The sequence below is a fragment of the Heptranchias perlo genome, chromosome 3, assembly GCF_035084215.1.
Source record: "Heptranchias perlo isolate sHepPer1 chromosome 3, sHepPer1.hap1, whole genome shotgun sequence".
NCBI lineage: Eukaryota > Metazoa > Chordata > Chondrichthyes > Hexanchiformes > Hexanchidae > Heptranchias > Heptranchias perlo.
Window position 1 is genome coordinate 87410486 of NC_090327.1, and position 17438 is coordinate 87427923.

General features: G+C 45.8%; 1 protein-coding gene across 3 annotated transcripts in view; it reads left to right on the forward strand.

Annotated features, from left to right (window-relative positions):
• Positions 1-17438, forward strand: part of rbbp8 (retinoblastoma binding protein 8) — a 148063-nt gene that overhangs the window by 36685 nt on the left and 93940 nt on the right. Inside the window, exon 1 of one of the 3 annotated variants that reach the window (XM_067980739.1) lies at positions 10328-10386. The exons of the other annotated variants lie outside the window; for them this stretch is intronic. The gene's annotated coding sequence lies outside the window, so the exon portion shown is untranslated. Of the gene's footprint in view, positions 1-10327; positions 10387-17438 lie in introns of those variants that run through there. 3 annotated transcript variants of the gene reach the window in all.

Here is a 17438-nt window from a genome sequence, read left to right on the forward strand (position 1 = left end):
CATAATATGAAGGCAGTTTAAATCAGTGATTAGTTACTTCTGTAAATGGTAAACTGGTAACCATTTATTTTTTAATTGAAAGTTTTAGCAGAAAAATTGTCAGCTTTTAAAACTGCTCTGCCCTCTAATCTTTGTTAACTGGAAACTGTTCAATTGTACTAACAACACAATACCAACCTGGTTTGAAAATGTGTTTTTATTTGTTTCATTTAAATCCAGTTTTTTCCTGTAGAATATATAACTTGCTGAAATAAAGCCCATCCTGCCTTTCCTGGCCATCACTGCACACTGAGGTTCTTGTGCCTGTTGCCAGAACCTACAGAGGTCTTGACTCTTAGCATGACTTGAAACAACAATGGTTTATTTAAATGATTAAAGTGTTTATAGTTCCTGTAGTGGAACGTCCTTTAGTTGAAGTAAGGGAAATCTTTAGATTACTTAAATGCTAACTAGGTATCTGAAAAGGCTGTTTTCTATAATGCATTGAAAATAAATGCCTTCACAAATGTAGATGAATTACTTTGGAACAAAGCTATGCCTGTCTACCTTTGCATAAGAAGCTAGTGGTTTGTAAGTGCTGAATAAGACTATTCATGCTATCTGTATCCCAGTTTACAACACACTTCCTCAGTGGGGCTTCTGTACACCGCAAAGTGTAGTATGTTTCAGGAAACAGCTTGAGAGTAGTTAGTATAAACTAAGCTAGTTTTTTTTTAAAAATGCTTTCTAAACGCTGTTGTAATTATGCAAAATGACTTGTGTAGATGCCGTGACACTGCATTTTGTGCTCAGAAATGATTTTGTAACATTAGTTGTATTAACCCAGCTTTATAGAATACATTTAGTTTGGAAAGTGGTTTTGCAATTTCATACTGCAGGTTGCTTCACCTCGTAGGAAAGAGAAAGCAAAGTTTCTATTGTCCAAAAAACATTGCTAACCAGCTCCCAGCAGTCCAACCACAATGCAAGTAGATTTTGAGGGACTTGCAAGTGCAGTGGCTTCTCTGTATAATCAATGTAAAATGAGAGGAGGAGTTGTGTTACAGCTGTTGCGTAACCCTATCCTCAGCCAATGGGCGTGCCTGCAATTCCACCAGGGGTTACTGTGCATTGATAAGCAGAGTAAAACTCAGCTATTTTTTAATTCTTTTATCCTTTTCCAGCCTAGGGATATTGAATCTAATTGGAGTTTTCCCATGACTACTTACATTTTTAACAAAAACTGGGATACTTATAAAAAGACCTGGAAGTAATAATCTCACTTTCAATGTCTAGACAATGTAGCGAAGCAATTATAAAAAGTGAATAGAATGCTAGGTGATAAAGCCATAACAATAGACTGCAAACCCATAGAAATTATGTTAAGGTTTACATTGCACTGGTCAGACCACACCTCTGTTCAGTTTTGGCCACAAAATAAATACATGCATTGAAACAAAGAGCAAAAATAAAAACAGAAAATGCTGAAAACACACAACGGGTCAGTCAGCAGCTGTAAAGAAACAGGACAGGTTGCTATTTCGAGTGTGTCACCTGCATCAGAACTAAATACAAAAAAATAAACAGTCATTCTGGTATGGTTGAGTAAAAATGGGAAAGGGAGAAGGAGGGAATCATCAGATATGCCATAAAGAAGGGAACAAATTTCATGGAATTATATAGAAATTACGACACAGAAACATGCAATATTGGTGTTCATCCTCCACGTGAGCAATAGTCCTAAACCCACGTGCCTGCCCTGTTCCCACATCCCTTTACCTCCCTTTCCTTAAAGGAGGCCGATGGCCGAGTGCCAAAAATGCAACTGATGTGGCTAACCATAAGGGGGGAAGAGAGCAGAGTCCAGGGGAAGGGGGGAGGCCAGACCACTGTGGGGAAGGGGGTAAAGCAGGAGCAGCGGGGGAAGGAGCAAAGAGGAGGAGCAATGGGGGAAGGGGGTAAAGCAGGAGCAGCGGGGGAAGGGACGAAAGGAGGAAGCAGGAGCATCGGGGGAAGGGACGAAAGGAGGAAGCAGGAGCATCGGGGGAAGGGGGAGCAGAAGCAGGAACACGGGTTGGTGTGGAGAGCAGGAGCCCGGAGGGAGCAGAGCACCGGGTGTGGTGGAGGTGAGGGTGGTGGGGGGGGGGGGGGGGGGGGCGGGTGAGGGGAATGTGATCTAGGTCTAATGTGGGGAAGGGAGAAAGAATGTGGTCCAGATAAGGAGATGGATCACGTCCTCTGCCCCCCCGCGCCCCCTGGATCCCCCTCCCCCCCCTCCCCCCTCCCCCCTCCCCCCTCCCCCTCCCCCTTCCCCCTTCCCCCTTCCCCCTTCCCCCATCCCCCATCCCCCATCCCCCATCCCCCTCCCCCTCCTCCTCCTTCCCCCCCCCCCCCCCGTGAGACCTGGATCATGCTCTCCTCCTCCTCCTCCTCCGCCCTCACCCCGTGAGACCTGGATCACGCTCTCCTCCTCCTCCTCCTCCCCCCTCCCCCCGTTAGACCTGGATCACGCTCTCCTCCTCCTCCTCCTCCCCCCTCACCCCGTTAGACCTGGATCACGCTCTCGTCCTCCTCCTCCCCCCTCACCCCGTTAGACCTGGATCACGCTCTCGTCCTCCTCCCCCCTCCCCCCCGTTAGACCTGGATCACGCTCTCCTCCTCCTCCTCCTCCCCCCCCCCCCTCCCCCCCGTTAGACCTGGATCACGCTCTCCTCCTCCTCCTCCTCCTCCCCCGCCCCCCCCCCCTCCCCCCGTTAGACCTGGATCACGCTGCTCTCCTCCTCCTCCTCCTCCTCCTCCTCCTCCTCCCCCCGTTAGACCTGGATCACGCTCTCGTCCTCCTCCTCCCTCCCCCCCGTTAGACCTGGATCACGCTCTCCTCCTCCTCCTCCTCCTCCTCCTCCTCCTCCTCCTCCCCCCCCCCCCCCCCCTCCCCCCCGTTAGACCTGGATCACGCTCTCCTCCTCCTCCCCCCCCCCCCCCCCCCCCCCCCCTCCCCCCCCGTTAGAGTTGATTTCTCGGAAAGCCTGGCGCATGCGCAGCAAGTGACCTCATCGGACCCATGTCACTATTCACTTTGTACTGTAAAAGGTGACCCCTCCCACGTTCTACCCAATAAACCTGAACACAATCCATGACCTACACACAATGTCCCATCAGTCACTGTAGCTCTCTCCCCGAGTGGTTAGCGACTGTGTGCACTTCCGGTTTTCGATCGATGCATGACGTTCTCCTGCGCATGCTAAAAAGCTACAGCTCCGCTAATGATGTCACTTCCAATGACATCACTCTCACTTGTTCTCGTTGAATAAATGCGCCCTCACTAAACTAACCTTGCAGCTCAAATTATGTAAAATAGTCAATGCTGTAGATTTGTCAAATTCAGCCTCAGAGGAATGGCTGCAGCCCCCTGCATGATCTTGCAGTGCCCGTTGATGGGGCCACATATTTGAAAGGGCCTGCAAGTCAATTGTTGGGTTGGGCTGGTGTGGAGTGTTTTCAGAGTCAAAGCGAGGCGGGAGGCTGCTCAATGTGGAGGCCTCACTCCTCCAGCAGACAGGGGAGTTTCGTAGGAGATTTTACAGATCATGCCGACAGTGTGCCATGTGTGATGCCAGGTACAAGTGACTGGCACAAATTGGTGCCATGCTGCCTTCCATAGAGTGGGGCCTGGTTTGTCAGTGGAATTAATCTTTCACTATTTACCCACAGTAAGGTTCCCCAGGTTTCACTCACCCCTTTACTAGCTGCTCCTCCCATGGCATCGCTCCCACTCACCACGTTCTTGCTGCTGCTTCCAACTCTGACAGACTTATCCCGCCCATTCCCCAGTCTCCCTCTTATCAGGTCGCGTCTAAGTCGACATTGCTCTAAAGTAAATAAACCCAGCTCTTTATGCTTATCTGAATAATTAAGGTTCTTTAAGCATGGAATTATTCTCGTAGCTCACCTTTCAATCTTTTCCAAGGCCACCATATCACCACCATGTGAGGGGACCAAAACTGGGTGCAGTACTCCAGATGCAGTCCAACCAGTATTATTTCACTATTATTTCCTGTAAATGACGGCGTATTCTGTGTTGGTCCTACCAACATGCGTGACATTACGTTTGTGTTATTTGCCATTTTGGTGTTTAGCGTGTAGGCAGGCCTTCCTGGGAGCTTCACTGGGTTCGTAGGCCATTCGAAAGTCCACCTGCAGCTGCTCCAGAGATGCCCTTCCACACCACGCATTGCAGCAGGCCTCGTCCCCAGGCGTGGTGGTGATCGATGACTATGGGCCATGAGGTTGAGGACGAGGGTGGATAGTGCACCATGGCAACAGTGAGTTCCTCCCAACTTGTTGGAGGTGAGGGGTAGATAGGGATGAGTTTATGGAAACGATTGGTGCATTAAAGAAGCAGAGGGTTTTTGTTCTTCAGGATGACCCTGGAGTGGTAGGTGGTCTAGGCAGAGGAGGGTGAGGCCTGAAAGTGCTTGATGCTGTCCATTCTGATATGGTGACGGATGGTTAAGTGTGTTGAGCACCGGATACACCCAAACCTGTGCTCATTGGGCTTGCAGGAGTATGGGGCCATACTAGGGGAAGGAAAGAAGAAAAGAAACAAAGGATCCAAAGCGCGACAGCCAATTGGCACATAGCAAGGTCCCATAAATAGCAATGAGATGGTGTTGAGGGGTGAAGTGGCAGGATGGGACTTACGCCCACGCAATCCCCCCAGCAGCTACTCGCAATGTGGAGGCCTCACTCCCTCCCAGCAGACGGGAGTTTTGTTGGAGTTTTTACAGATCATGCTGATAACTTGGTAGGGAATTGGTTAGGAAGTAGGAGACAGTGAATAGTGATAATGGTATGTACTTAAATTGGCAGAATGTGACAAGTGGTGTTCCCTCATTAATCTGTTCTGGGGCCACAGCTTTTCACTGTATTTATAAATGACTTGGATGAAGGAATACAAAGGGGTGGAAGTTATGTTAAAGCTGTACAGAGCTCTGGTTAGACCCCATCTGGAGTACTGCGTTCAGTTGTGGACACTGCACCTCAGGAAGGATATATTGCCCTTGGAGCGGGTGCAGTGCAGTTTCAACAGAATGATATTGGGGCTAAAAGGGTTAAGGACAGGTTGCTTAGACTAGGCTTGTATTCCATGAGTATAGAAGATTAAGGGGTGATCTAATTGAGGTGTTTAAGATGATTAAAGGATTTGATAAGGTAGATAGAGAAACTTATTTCCTGTGGTGGGAGAGTCCAGAATAAATGGACAAAACCTTAAAATTAGAGCTAGGCCGTTCTGGGGTGATGTCAGAAAGCACTTCTTCACACAAAGGGTAGTGGAAATCTGGAACTCTTCCCTGAAAAGCTGAGACCAGGTCAATTGGAAATTTCAAGTCTGAGATTGATAGATATTTGTTAGGCAAGGGTATTAAGGGACATGGAACCAAAGCTGGTAGATGGAGTAAAGATACAGATCAACCATGATCTAATTCAATGATGGAACAGGCTCGAGGTGCTGTAATACCTACCCTTGTTCCTATGTTCCCGTGGCAATCCAGGAGATCAATGTAGCCGCCAGACAAACATTAGGAGGAGGGTATAAGAGCTGTTGTCACTTCTGTAGTGGCAACAGTGTTTTTTGAGTTTAGCATTCGCCCCCCCCCCCCCCCCCCAATTTGATTCTGGTGGGTCCGCTGCCAGCAGAATGATCAGGGCCACAGAGGAGTCATAATAGGGAAATCATGGCAGAAATTGAGGTGGCCAGTTCTGGTGTGGAGTTTTGGCTGAGGTGCCCAGCCCCACTTCACTTGCCAGACTACCACCCAGAAGTGAGTGATTTTCATAAAGGTCTGGACTTTCCTTAAGTCAGAGGAAGTTTGCTGCTCAGACTTCACCTTGACCCCCTTGTGCAATGCTGGTCACTGAGACACAAGGGAGCTACTGATGTGCTGTGGCCAGTGCAGAGAAAAGCCACAAGGAGGACCGTTGGTATAGGAGAAATCAACATAGATTCAAATGTAGGAATGATATCAAGAAATCATTCCTCACACAAAGAGGTTCAAGGTGAGCCAAATGGCCTTGCTCATCCATAATTATCTTGTGATTTTTTTTGAATGAGGAAGAGAAGGAGCAATGGAAGGAGGATGAGCAGCATTCATAGATACACAGAACCCAACTGGCAGAGCAGCTGGAGGAGTGAAGAGGCACGGAGCAGTTTGTTTTCCCTGCAATTCCCGACAGCTGTCGCCTGTATACCGAAAGACACTGCGTTATCTGCGGCTGTGGAGCAGAAGGAAATGCTGCTCTCCACTGGCCCCATACCTGTCTGCCATGTTTCCTGCAGCTCCAAGTTTGAACCTCTCCAATCAGGTTTCGGCCCTAATCAAAGTCAATAGTGACATCCTCCGTCACTGTGGCTGTGATGCACTAATCCTCCTCATCTTTATTTCAGTAGTTTTTAAACACTGTTAACCACACGGTCCTTTTCCAACTTCTCTCCTCCGTTGTTCAGCTGAGTGAGAATGCTGTTGCTTTGTTCCACTATTACCTATCCAGTCGTAGCCAGAGAATCTCCTGCAATGACTTCCTGCCCCCGCACTGTTACCTCTAGAGTCCCCCATGGATCTGTCCTTGGCCCTATCCTATGTCTCATCTATATGCTGCCCCTTGGGCGACGTCATCCACATGTATACTGACAACACCCAGCTCTACCTCACCACCCCCACCTTTCTTGACACGCAGCGCCCCCCCCCCCCCTCCCCAAGTCTTGGATGAACTGCAAATTCCTCCATTTGATCATAGGGAAGACCAAAGACATTGCCTTCGGTCACCGCCACGAACTCCGTCCCGTCGCTACTGATTCCATCCCTCTCCCTGGCCACTGTCTCAGGCTGAAACAGACTGTTCACAACCTTGGTATCCTAATTGACCCTGAACTTAACTTCCGACCCCCCTATCCGCTCCATCACAAAGACCACCTACTTCCACCTCCACAACATCGCCCACCTCAGCCCCTACCTCATCCCATCTGCTGCTGAAGACTTCATCCATGCCTTTGTTACCTCCAGACTCGACTATTCCAATTCTCTCCTCGCTGGCCTCCCATCTTCCACCTTGAGCTTGAGCTCATCTAAAACACTGCTGCACGTATCCTAACTCGCAGCAAGTCTTGTTCACCCATCACCCCTGTGCTCGCTGACCTACATTGGCTCCCGGTCCACCAACACCTTGATTTTAAAATTCTCATCCTCATGTTGAAATCCCTACATGGCCTCACCCCTTCCTCCCTGAACTCGGCAGCGTCAGCGCCGTGCGTTCCCTGAACTCGGCAGCGTCAGCGTCGTGCGTTCCCTGAACTCGGCAGCCTGCCTGACAATGATTGGATCAAATTACACATTCCAAATAAAGGGTTGGGTGAGTATCGTCCTCTACTCCCAGTCTGTGACAATAACGAATTATCATAGTTCCACCACAGAGGTGGTAATAGACGTGACCCAAAATGAAAGATTCCCTGACAGCTGTCATGATTCAGACGCACACCTGCAGAAATCTCTTCCGGTGGTCGCACACCAGCTGTGCATTGTTGGCATGTTAGCCCTTTCTGTTTATGAAGGCTCATGTGGAAGTTCTCGGATTGCTACGTGTGTGCAATCGATTGCACCCTGCACCCATGGGAAGCTGGACGGATAGTTGAAACCCACTACCCTCGCAGTCTGGCTGTCATTTGCGGGGGAAGTTCACGAAGTCGGATGACCTGGCAAACAAGCCATCCATCACTTGTCTTATACACTTATGTGTAGATGACTGAGAGACCCTGGAGATGTCACTGGTGGCACCCTGGAAGGACCTGGAGGCGAAGAAATTGAGGGCAGTTGTGGTTTTAATTGTGACCGTCAATGCGTAGCTACCAGGTCCAGCTGGGAGCAGCCCTTCCTGAAGGAGCGTGCAGATCTCTGCGACTGCCTGCCGACTCAATCTGAGTCTGCTTAGGCACTGCTCCTCAGACAGTTCCAAGAAGCTCAGCCTCTGCCTGTAGACCCTCTCACATGGGTAGTGCCTCCTGCGATCTCGGCCCCTCCGTTGGTCCCCTCTCTGCTCTTTTTTATTCGTTCATGGGATGTGGGCATTGCTGGCGAGGCTGGCATTTATTGCCCATCCCTAATTGCCCTTGAGAAGGTGGTGAGCCACCTTCTTGAACCACTGCAGTCCGTGTGGTGAAGGTTCACCCACAGTGCTGTTAGGAAGGGAGTTCCAGGATTTTGACCCAGTGACGAAGGAACGGCGATATATTTCCAAGTCGGGATGGTGTGTGACTTGGAGGGGAAAGTGCAGGTTGTATTGTTCCCATGTACCTGCTGCTCTTGTCCTTCTAGGTGGTAGAGGCCGCGGGTTTGGGAGGTGCTGTCGAAGAAGCCTTGGCGAGTTGCTGCAGTGCATCCTGTGGATGGTACACACTGCAGCCACAGTGCGCCGGTGGTGAAGGGAGTGAATGTTTAGGGTGGTGGATGGGGTACCAATCAAGCGGGCTGCTTGTGTTGTTGGAGCTGCACTCATCCAGGCAAGTGGAGAGTATTCCATCACACACCTGACTTGTGCCTTGTAGATGATGGAAAGGCTTTGGGGAGTCAGGAGGTGAGTCACTCGCTGCAGAATACCCAGCCTCTGACCTGCTCTTGTAGCCACAGTATTTATATGGCTGGTCCTTGATGAGCACCTCTGCTTTGTGCACCTGCATATCCCAGAACTGTACGACGTGGTGATGTGCCTCCTCCTCAGATGTACTGTGGAATCGATCCATTGTGCCCCCATCCTGATGTCCGTTTGAGAGACTCCAAAATGTTGGTAAATTTGTGTGAACACAAGAAATCTCAGCCTCAATACAAAGAACTCTGTGTCCAACTGGACTAACTCACCTTTTATTGAGATGCGTCAGTCACAGGTTTAAAGGGCCAAATGAGCTTCGGCTGCATCTCGTCTCCGTTTCAGTGGCATATTTCAGAAGCCATGGGAGACACGTTCAGGAGAAGTTAAATCGTTCCTGTTGCAGAATCCACAAAGTTAAGTACCTCGAGTGTTTAAAGTACCTAAATTGCCCCTTTAACTATCGGCCCTCCGGCTTTAAGTGGGACGGGACTTCCGGGTTTCTGTTGCGCACGCATCCTAATGTGCCTGGGTTAAAATTGGGCTCATTTGAGCTGGGATGCAGTCCTGCTTCAAAAATCAACTATTTTTACTGTTCACCCACCTGTTCTTGGGGGTTAAAATTACCCCCAATGTGTTGAGATTTTTGCTGAATATGGCCCACACTAAATGCCATGATATCGGATCATGCCCACCATATAAAGAGTTTGACACCCCTGGTCCAAACCAACACCTCATTGCTTTATCTCGGTCTTTTTCCTGCTTATAACTGGTCAATTTGTTTTTCATCCTCTTTTTCCTTTATTTCTTCTACATGCTATCCTATTTGCTAAATTCTTTTTTATTTGTACATTTACCTCATCTATTTCAACCTCACTATTTGCTCTTTCTGGTTGCTTTTATTTGCCTAGTTCGCTCCTCCCTAGTTTAAATGGCTCTTCCCTTCCCTGTTTATCTATTTTGCCAGTTAATTAGCTCCATTCCTGTTTAGATGTAGCCCACCCTTGGGGAATAGCTCTCATTTTCCCCATAACTGGGTGTCAATAACCCACAAAACATAAGGCCTCTTCCCTGGACGGCATAGGCACGATGGGCCGAAAGGCCACCTCCTATGCTGTATCATTGTATGATTCTATGAAGAATAAAGTTCTTTCTCGTTGCAGATGCTGACTGACCTGCTGTGCATTTTTAGCATTTTTGTTTTTATTTCTGGCAATTACATTTTTTCCCTTTTTATTTTAAAGAGAAAAACAATGTATTCTTTTCCTGAGTGAAACAACAGGGAGGTGAATTGCTTCTGTGCCTTTGCCCCCTTATAACTGCCCTGTGGGAGTGGGTGCAAGAATTGCACAATTTCCATTCTTTCCTCTTCACCACTCTCCCAAAGGGCTGGCTGGATCTGGAAGTTAAGTGGGTAACTCTACTCCTACAATTCTGGCACAAGTGCCTGTATGCTGTCAGCTAATATATTTCAAGTTTTCTTGGAGGGAGATTTAATATAAAATATTTTTTTAAACTTCTGTAATAGTATTGGAGTATAATTTTCTGTTATGAAAGTTTTGTTTTAGCAGCTGACCAGAAAAAATGCATCTAGAGACTTTGCTTTACGTGTTGAGGTATGTGCTGTACTGGCCTGGACATGTTGGGAATGATGGCTAATGTGCTGTATTATTTGTGTAAGCTGTTACAGCTGTTGTCAATAACCTCATGGCATTTTTCTACTAGTGAATGTAAAGGATAAGGATTGTGATCGGAAAATAGGATGGGTTCATGGTAAGTAATTGTGTCACTAAAGGGCATATGTACTTGATGTATTTAACTAAATTGCAATATTCTAAGATAAGCGTTTGCTCAGCGTACTACTTAGTCTGCTTTTAGTTTTGTGTATGAACTTAAAGAACGGAATGCAATTGAAGTAATGTTTAATAGAACATTTGATAATTCTTGCATTTCTGTATATAGTATTTTGTGTAAACTCTGAACCTCTCGAAGGAAGGATAACCATGTTGGGGAATGGAATGTTCTAACTGAGTGGAATGTTCTTACTGAGTATACTTACAAGTCAACAATTAAAAGGGTTAAATGCAGTTCTTAAATCCTGTAGACATTCCCTCCCTGACACAAATGAGCCAAATAAAAAGGGATAGCCCGTGCTTCATGACCTGGTAGCCAAACAACAATTTAAAATGCCTTAATACTCACTGAAAGTAGAGGTAAAACCAACTCAAACTCATAGTCTTCAATGCACTGTTTTGTAGAAGGCAGACTGCAGGATCATATCTACAGTTCCTCACTCAATCACATTTGTGAGGGAGAGGTTCAGAGCAGAGGCCAGGTACTTCCAAAGAACACTAAGATTCCTCAGGCTACATTCTTACACCTCCAAGCAGCTGGTTACAAAGCAATATTGCCAACTATCTTGAGTCAGTTGCATGTCCAGTTGATCAGAGCACAGTGCATGGTACAGAGAGGCCTAAGAGGGGAAGGGAGAAAATTTAAGAAAAAATCACCCAAAAAACTTTGCTTGGAGTCTGCTGTAATCATCAGGTACTTTGGTTCAGAAACTGATGTATTAATTGAGGTTGCTATGTCAATCGAATATCTGTTACTAGTTCATTTAAAAATTGCCCTGTTTTTAGAGTGTGGGGTGGTTTTATGAATTAAACAGAACTCTGAATTAATGTGGTTTCCACTCGCCTGCAAAGCAGATTTCTCCTTAGACTTTGGTTGTGGAACCGAAGCAAAAGAATTCTTCACTTTGCAACCCAAAAATTCTTGAATATTTCCGCATGCACAAGAATAGATATTTTTCTTTTCTCTCCTTTTAATTTCTTTAGTCAGTGCTTACAAAGTGAACCGTCAGTAAGCAAGAACTGTTAGAGGAAAGTAAGAGCTGTTGTGGTAGCTATGCCATTGTTTTTTGTATGAAGGATTTGGGAATGCAGTGTAATGTTTTCTCCACTTATCCCAAATTGTTCAGAATTTCAGATTTGAGACTAAGGCATGGAATTTGGCTGCTTTACTGTTCAAAATGGGTATTGGATTCAATGAAGGTATGAAAGAATCCAATGTTCTTTTTCTTTAGTGAATGTGGGGAAATGACAGTACTGGATATGAATCAGGTCCCCAGTTAGGGAGGAATGCCAAATTCCTGCAGAACTGGGAAAATAATCTATAATTGTTGTATTTACAGTATTTCTGCTAGTGATGTCCCGATTTTAGTAATAGCAGGCTATAAAGTAAATGCAGTAATAGACCACGGTCAAGGACCTGATGGAAGCACCTGGGATTTTCTGGTGAGTATTGATTACTAGACGGAATGGTGCTTTTACCCGTTACACCATTAGGGGAGCTGTTTTTTGTGGTAGGTCATTGCTGTGGAATCTGCCCTGCAGTGAAAATGGGATGGATTTTACAGTGCTGGGAGCTGAAAATATGCTGTATAATATCAGCTCAATATTAACTGTTGGTGGGATAGGATTTAAAATGGGAAGATTTGAGTTATCCTAGGGAACAAACTGGACCAGAAAGAGAAAAAAGAGCAAACAGTAGGAGAGCTAGATATTTTGGATGACTTAGCACTATTTACACAAATGAAAGAAATTCCAAGAAAAATTGGGCAACAGTTCAGACTAAAGATCTCAGAAGAAATCAAAGATCATCACAGTTGCAATGGATAACAACAATGTTTACCTCGAGCTTAAAGCAACAACACTAAAGAAAGTAGACCACTTCATCTATCTTGAAGTATGATAATGTAGCAATACTAATATTGGAGAAGAGTTATAAGCTGAGTTGGGAAAACAGTTACTACTTTTAACAAACTGGCTGACATCTAGAGAAACGCTATAATATCCTCAATACAAAGATCAGACTTCACAGAGCAACTCCTTACCACATAACAGTGAAACTCAGTCAGTGGCAAAGACTACAGAAAATAAATTTGAAAGTTTTAGCATCAGGTATCTTAAAGATACTGTACTCCAGATCAGTTGGACAGATAAAGTTGTGAACAAAATAGACAAAAATAGTAATTCAACTTCCAAAGGAAAAGTGCCTCAATTGATTAGATTGAATGCAAAACTCCAGATTACTGTGCCAAACCTGTATAGCAAAGTGTGGAACACCAAGAATAACCTGCCAAAGCATTGTAGAGAACTCCACTGAAGCTGACACAGCAGCTTGACAAAAACAAGGTCGATCTAAAAGACTGATGCTGGCCCTACGTGCCTAGAATTTGATGCAACCCGTAGATGGTTAAATGTGTTTAACCACTGTAAAGCTAAAGACCCCAGGCAAAAGTCTAAAATTTGGGATCGCATTGATAAGATTTCCTTTGAAGTGAACTCAAATGCAGAAAATGAGCTGCAACATAAGGAACAATATACTGATTTTTTAAAAGTGTTTTAAGTGGAACTTTTCTATATCCCAGGGCTATGTTTGAACAATGGGAACAAATCAATCAGCTGTTTGTAATGCAGAGTCATGCAATCAGTATTCAAAGGAGCATTCAGGCATCTCTTAACAATTTGAATAGATGAGCCAAAAAGTATATATCTCCTCCACAGCTCCTATGACTTTAAAAGCAATGCATTTCCAGGAAACATGAGCTGTATTTAAAGCCTTACTAAGATAAAAGCTTTTCCTTTTTTCTAGTTAGAGTATACATTTCCTCCATGTATGCTTCTTGGGGGAGAGTTGAAAATAACTTCACTCATATCTCAGAATATCAGTAAATCTCTTGCACCATATTCTGAACAGTTTAATCTTGACAGCTTTTATCAAACATATTTTTGAGTCATAAACCAGTCTGTGTGAAAACTATAAATCAATACAGTATTCATACCAATGAAGGGTATTATGGGGGTTAATACCTTAACTCTAGGTATGTTCTAACAAATCTTTCTCAAGGTAATCCTATTTCTCAAGGTAATCCTAATCGAAGGAATAAAATCATGAAATGGAAGCTTTGTTGTTGTTCTTCATTTGATGAATTGGCTTGTAGTGTTAACCTGGTTGAACCCTGTTGTTGGGAGGTACAACTTTGAGGTACATTGCATGTTCTAAACTCTCCAACAGGGTTCTTCATGACCAATTGAAACATTGGAAAGTGATCTTGAAAGAATGGATGAACTTCAGAGACCCATCAGAGATATTAACCTATTATTGACTGCTATTATATTCCATAAAATCTCTGCTAGTGCTGCTGGCTTTCCATTTAGCCGGCTGCTGGGAAGACCAAATAAAATAAGTGGATCAAATTTTGTTCCAAGGATGGCCTCCTGCATTTTTGATGATGAATTCCACTTTAGATTCTCTGGACCAGGGCTTCAATAAAAACAGTACCCTGGGAGAAGTCTCTTATTTTCCAGCTTTCATAAAAAAAATATTTTTAAATGATATATTTCCCCTATGAGAGAGGAGAAATCCCCTAATTTCAGAATGAAAAGGCAGGTGATCCTGGTGCTCCAAATCAATTTTAAAAAGGCAGTATTAGAGGAGCTGAAATTTTCACAGATTAAATTATAAGCATGTTTTGTACTTGTTCAGTTGGGGTAAGGAATTACTTTACTTTTCCTTCTTCCCTCCAACCTCCCTCTCTTTACTGACTCCACCCCAAAAAATATTTTCATCCTGTATGCTTTTTAGTGATGGTTGCTATTTTGCACTGGTTCGAATTAACATTAAAACTTCTGGGGGAGAGAAAGTTTAAAAAAAAATACTGTAAATGCTGGAAATTTGAGATAAAAGAACAAAATTCTGACAGGTCAGTCAGCATCTGTAGAGAGAACAAAGGAGTCGATGTTTCAGGTCAAATTTAATATGCCATGTAAAGCACAGAGTACTATCGGGGCCACTGACTTGCAATGAATGGGTAATCAAATTGTGTTTCTTTATTGCATGCTATTTTAGTATTTTTACCAGTGTATTGTGGAATGAATTCTGAGGCGCTCCATTTTTCCATGAACAGTGTAAATGAGTTGCCTTGCTTATTATATTATTATTTACCAATGTGTTTAATTTCTACCTCTAACTTTTTTAAAGCCCAGGATACACATGAAGATGGCAAGTAACTTGTACAGATTGGAGGTGGATGTGGAGATTAGAAATGGTGAGGAGGAAGGGGTCATTGTATTTAGCAGTAGTAATGGGAGTGGTAGGACGGTGGGAGGGGTTCTGGTATATGGTAGTACTTTGGAGGGGAAGCCTGAGAGTTGATAGTACGGTGAAGGTGTGATGTGAGGTTTTGTTTAGTTGGTGATTTCTGGTGTTGTGCAGTAGTCCCAGTGGGGGGATGGGAGGGTGCCCTATGGTCTGGGAGCATTAGAGCAGCGCTGGGGTCTGTCAGCACTGGTTTAGAGGGTTGTGGAGCACTGAGCAGGTCCTAGCATGTGTCAAAGCTGTAGGTGATTGGTTGGGAGGCTGGACTGAGGAAAAGTATCAGTGTCTGAAAGCAATGGGGGTATCCCCATGAATCGATATAGGCACAGTGTGGAGGTAGGTTCCTGGGCTTGGGAATGCTGGGGAGTGGGCTGCAGGGCTCTGAATATAGCAGGTTTGGGATCATGGTGGGTTGTTGTTATTAATGGGGTCTGGTGGTACTGGAGTGGAGGGTTACTACATCTGGGAGCACTTGTAGTGGAATCTGGTTTTTGGTACAGTGGCAAGGGAGATTATTTGGACCTGGGAGCACTGGGCTGGGTCTCACAGTATGTAAGCGTTGGGTGGGAGATGTGGAATATCTGAGTACTGAGGGGGTTTCATTGTCTGGGAGAGGTGTCTTGGGGTTCTGGAAACAATATAAGGGGGATAATGGCGTTTAGGAACATTGGGGATGAGGTTGCTGGGTGTGGAATTACTGGAAGGGGGGGGGGGAATCCCAGCACATGGGAGCAGGAGTGTTTTTGGCCTATGGGGAGTATAGGGTGAGTGAGCTGAGGGACTGGGAGCAATGGGAGAGATACATTGGGGTTTGGAAGCAATGGAGAGGTTGCTGGGGTCTGCAAGGAAGTTCTGGTGTCTGAGGCCTCCAATTCAAACATTCCCAATGTACTGGAAAAGTAATCCTGGAGTCGAGGAGCACTGGGGGCGGGAATCCTGGGGTACGCAAACATTGGGTAAGGGGTCACGGGATATGGGAGTATTGTAAGGATGGCAGTATATCCCCAATATATCTCTCCCGTTGCTCCCAGACCCTCAGCTCACTCACCCTATACTCCCATAGGCCAAAAACACTCCTGCTCTCAGATGACAATGCCTGGGAATGCTGGGACTGATGTCTTGGGGTTCTGGGAGCCATAGGAGGGGGGGAATAATGGGATTTGGGAGCAATGATGAGGTCTGGTAACATTGTAATTGGGCTATGGAACTATGGGGAATAGGATCCTGGGATCAGGAAGCAGCAGGTGATCTAGAGGTGCAGAATTTTTGGGTGGGGATCTGAGCATCTGGCAGTGATGAGAAGGGGGGCAGATGAGGGGGTGATGGCATTTGGGATCACTGGGAGGGGTCTTGGCATCTAGGAACACGATGAGCGTGCTAGGTTTTGGGAGCTCTGGAAGACGGGGGTTCTAAAGCAGTAGAAGGGTGGTTCCGGATTGGGAAAGACTGAGGGGGAGAGGTCCTAGGGTATGCCAGTATTGGGTGGGTGGAGGATGTTATGATATGGGAGTACTAGGGTTAGGGTGATCAGGTCTGGGAGCACCAGGAAGGGGGTTCTTGGGTCTATGAACCCCCCATTGGGAAGAGGGTTGTTGGATGTAGGATTACTGGGAGGGGGTGGCGGTCCCAGGATATTGAACATAGGGTTAATGTTAGGAAGTGAGATTACTGGGCGGGAGGGCTTTGAACCTCTGGGAGGATTGATGTAGAAACTGGATCTTAGTTGTGCAAAGCAATTGTATTTGCCAGCTGTACTAAATGTCTTGCAGCATTGCCAGCTAGCGAGAGTGAGCTGAAGCTACTGAAGAAGCTCAGAGAATGGGAGGGTGTAGGCCAGGGCCACTGATGCTGGTCCGACAGGGAGTGGACCAGGGTTGTTCATAAATTGCAAGGAGTGGCCAAGGGTCACCGATGGAGCACTGAGTGTAAGAGGAAGTGGGCTAAGTTGGCTGCTGCAGGATAGAGAAGGAGGTTGCATGTTGGGGCTGTCAAAAGAGCACTGAAAACAGAATAAACAGGCTGGAACTGATGCAGCACAGAGAGTGGGCGGACGTGGGTTGTGGCTCAAGAGCGTGGAAACAATTAGAAAAGTGCATTCCATTCCGTGTGCATCAGTGTCCTAAGTGTTTTTGTCTGATTTCCCCACATGCACGCTTCAACTGAGCTCACTGAATAGTGATCAGAAGTGGGAAGCTTGGTTCACTTTTTTTTCCTCCTAGTTCATTTTTTTTTCTCCCTCCCTAATCCAAGGCTGTTGAGGTCAGTTATCCAACAGTTTGGTAACACAGGATGCTATGCTCTACGGGCTGTTCCCCAGGGTGCACACCGAGACAGATATCAGCTGCTGCTAGAAGACAATCAACTCGGTGAAGGAGGCCCTTTAGTCCATCCGAAACCTGTTGTGTTCTAGCTGAAGGAGCTGTCCACGACCGAGTGTTGCCGACTGGCACGCTTCAGGGTCCAGGAATACGTGCTACGGGTCGCACTGAAGCAAAGTGCAGCCTACGTAAAGGCTTTATGGGGAAAGGCCATTGTGTAAGATCATCTCGCCTTGTATTGTACAGCATGTGTTATAAGATATGTACTGTGTTTTAAATTGTATTGTGTATGATCCGTTTTGAATTGTATCACCTTAAAATTTAGAGATAACCACAATTCCATGA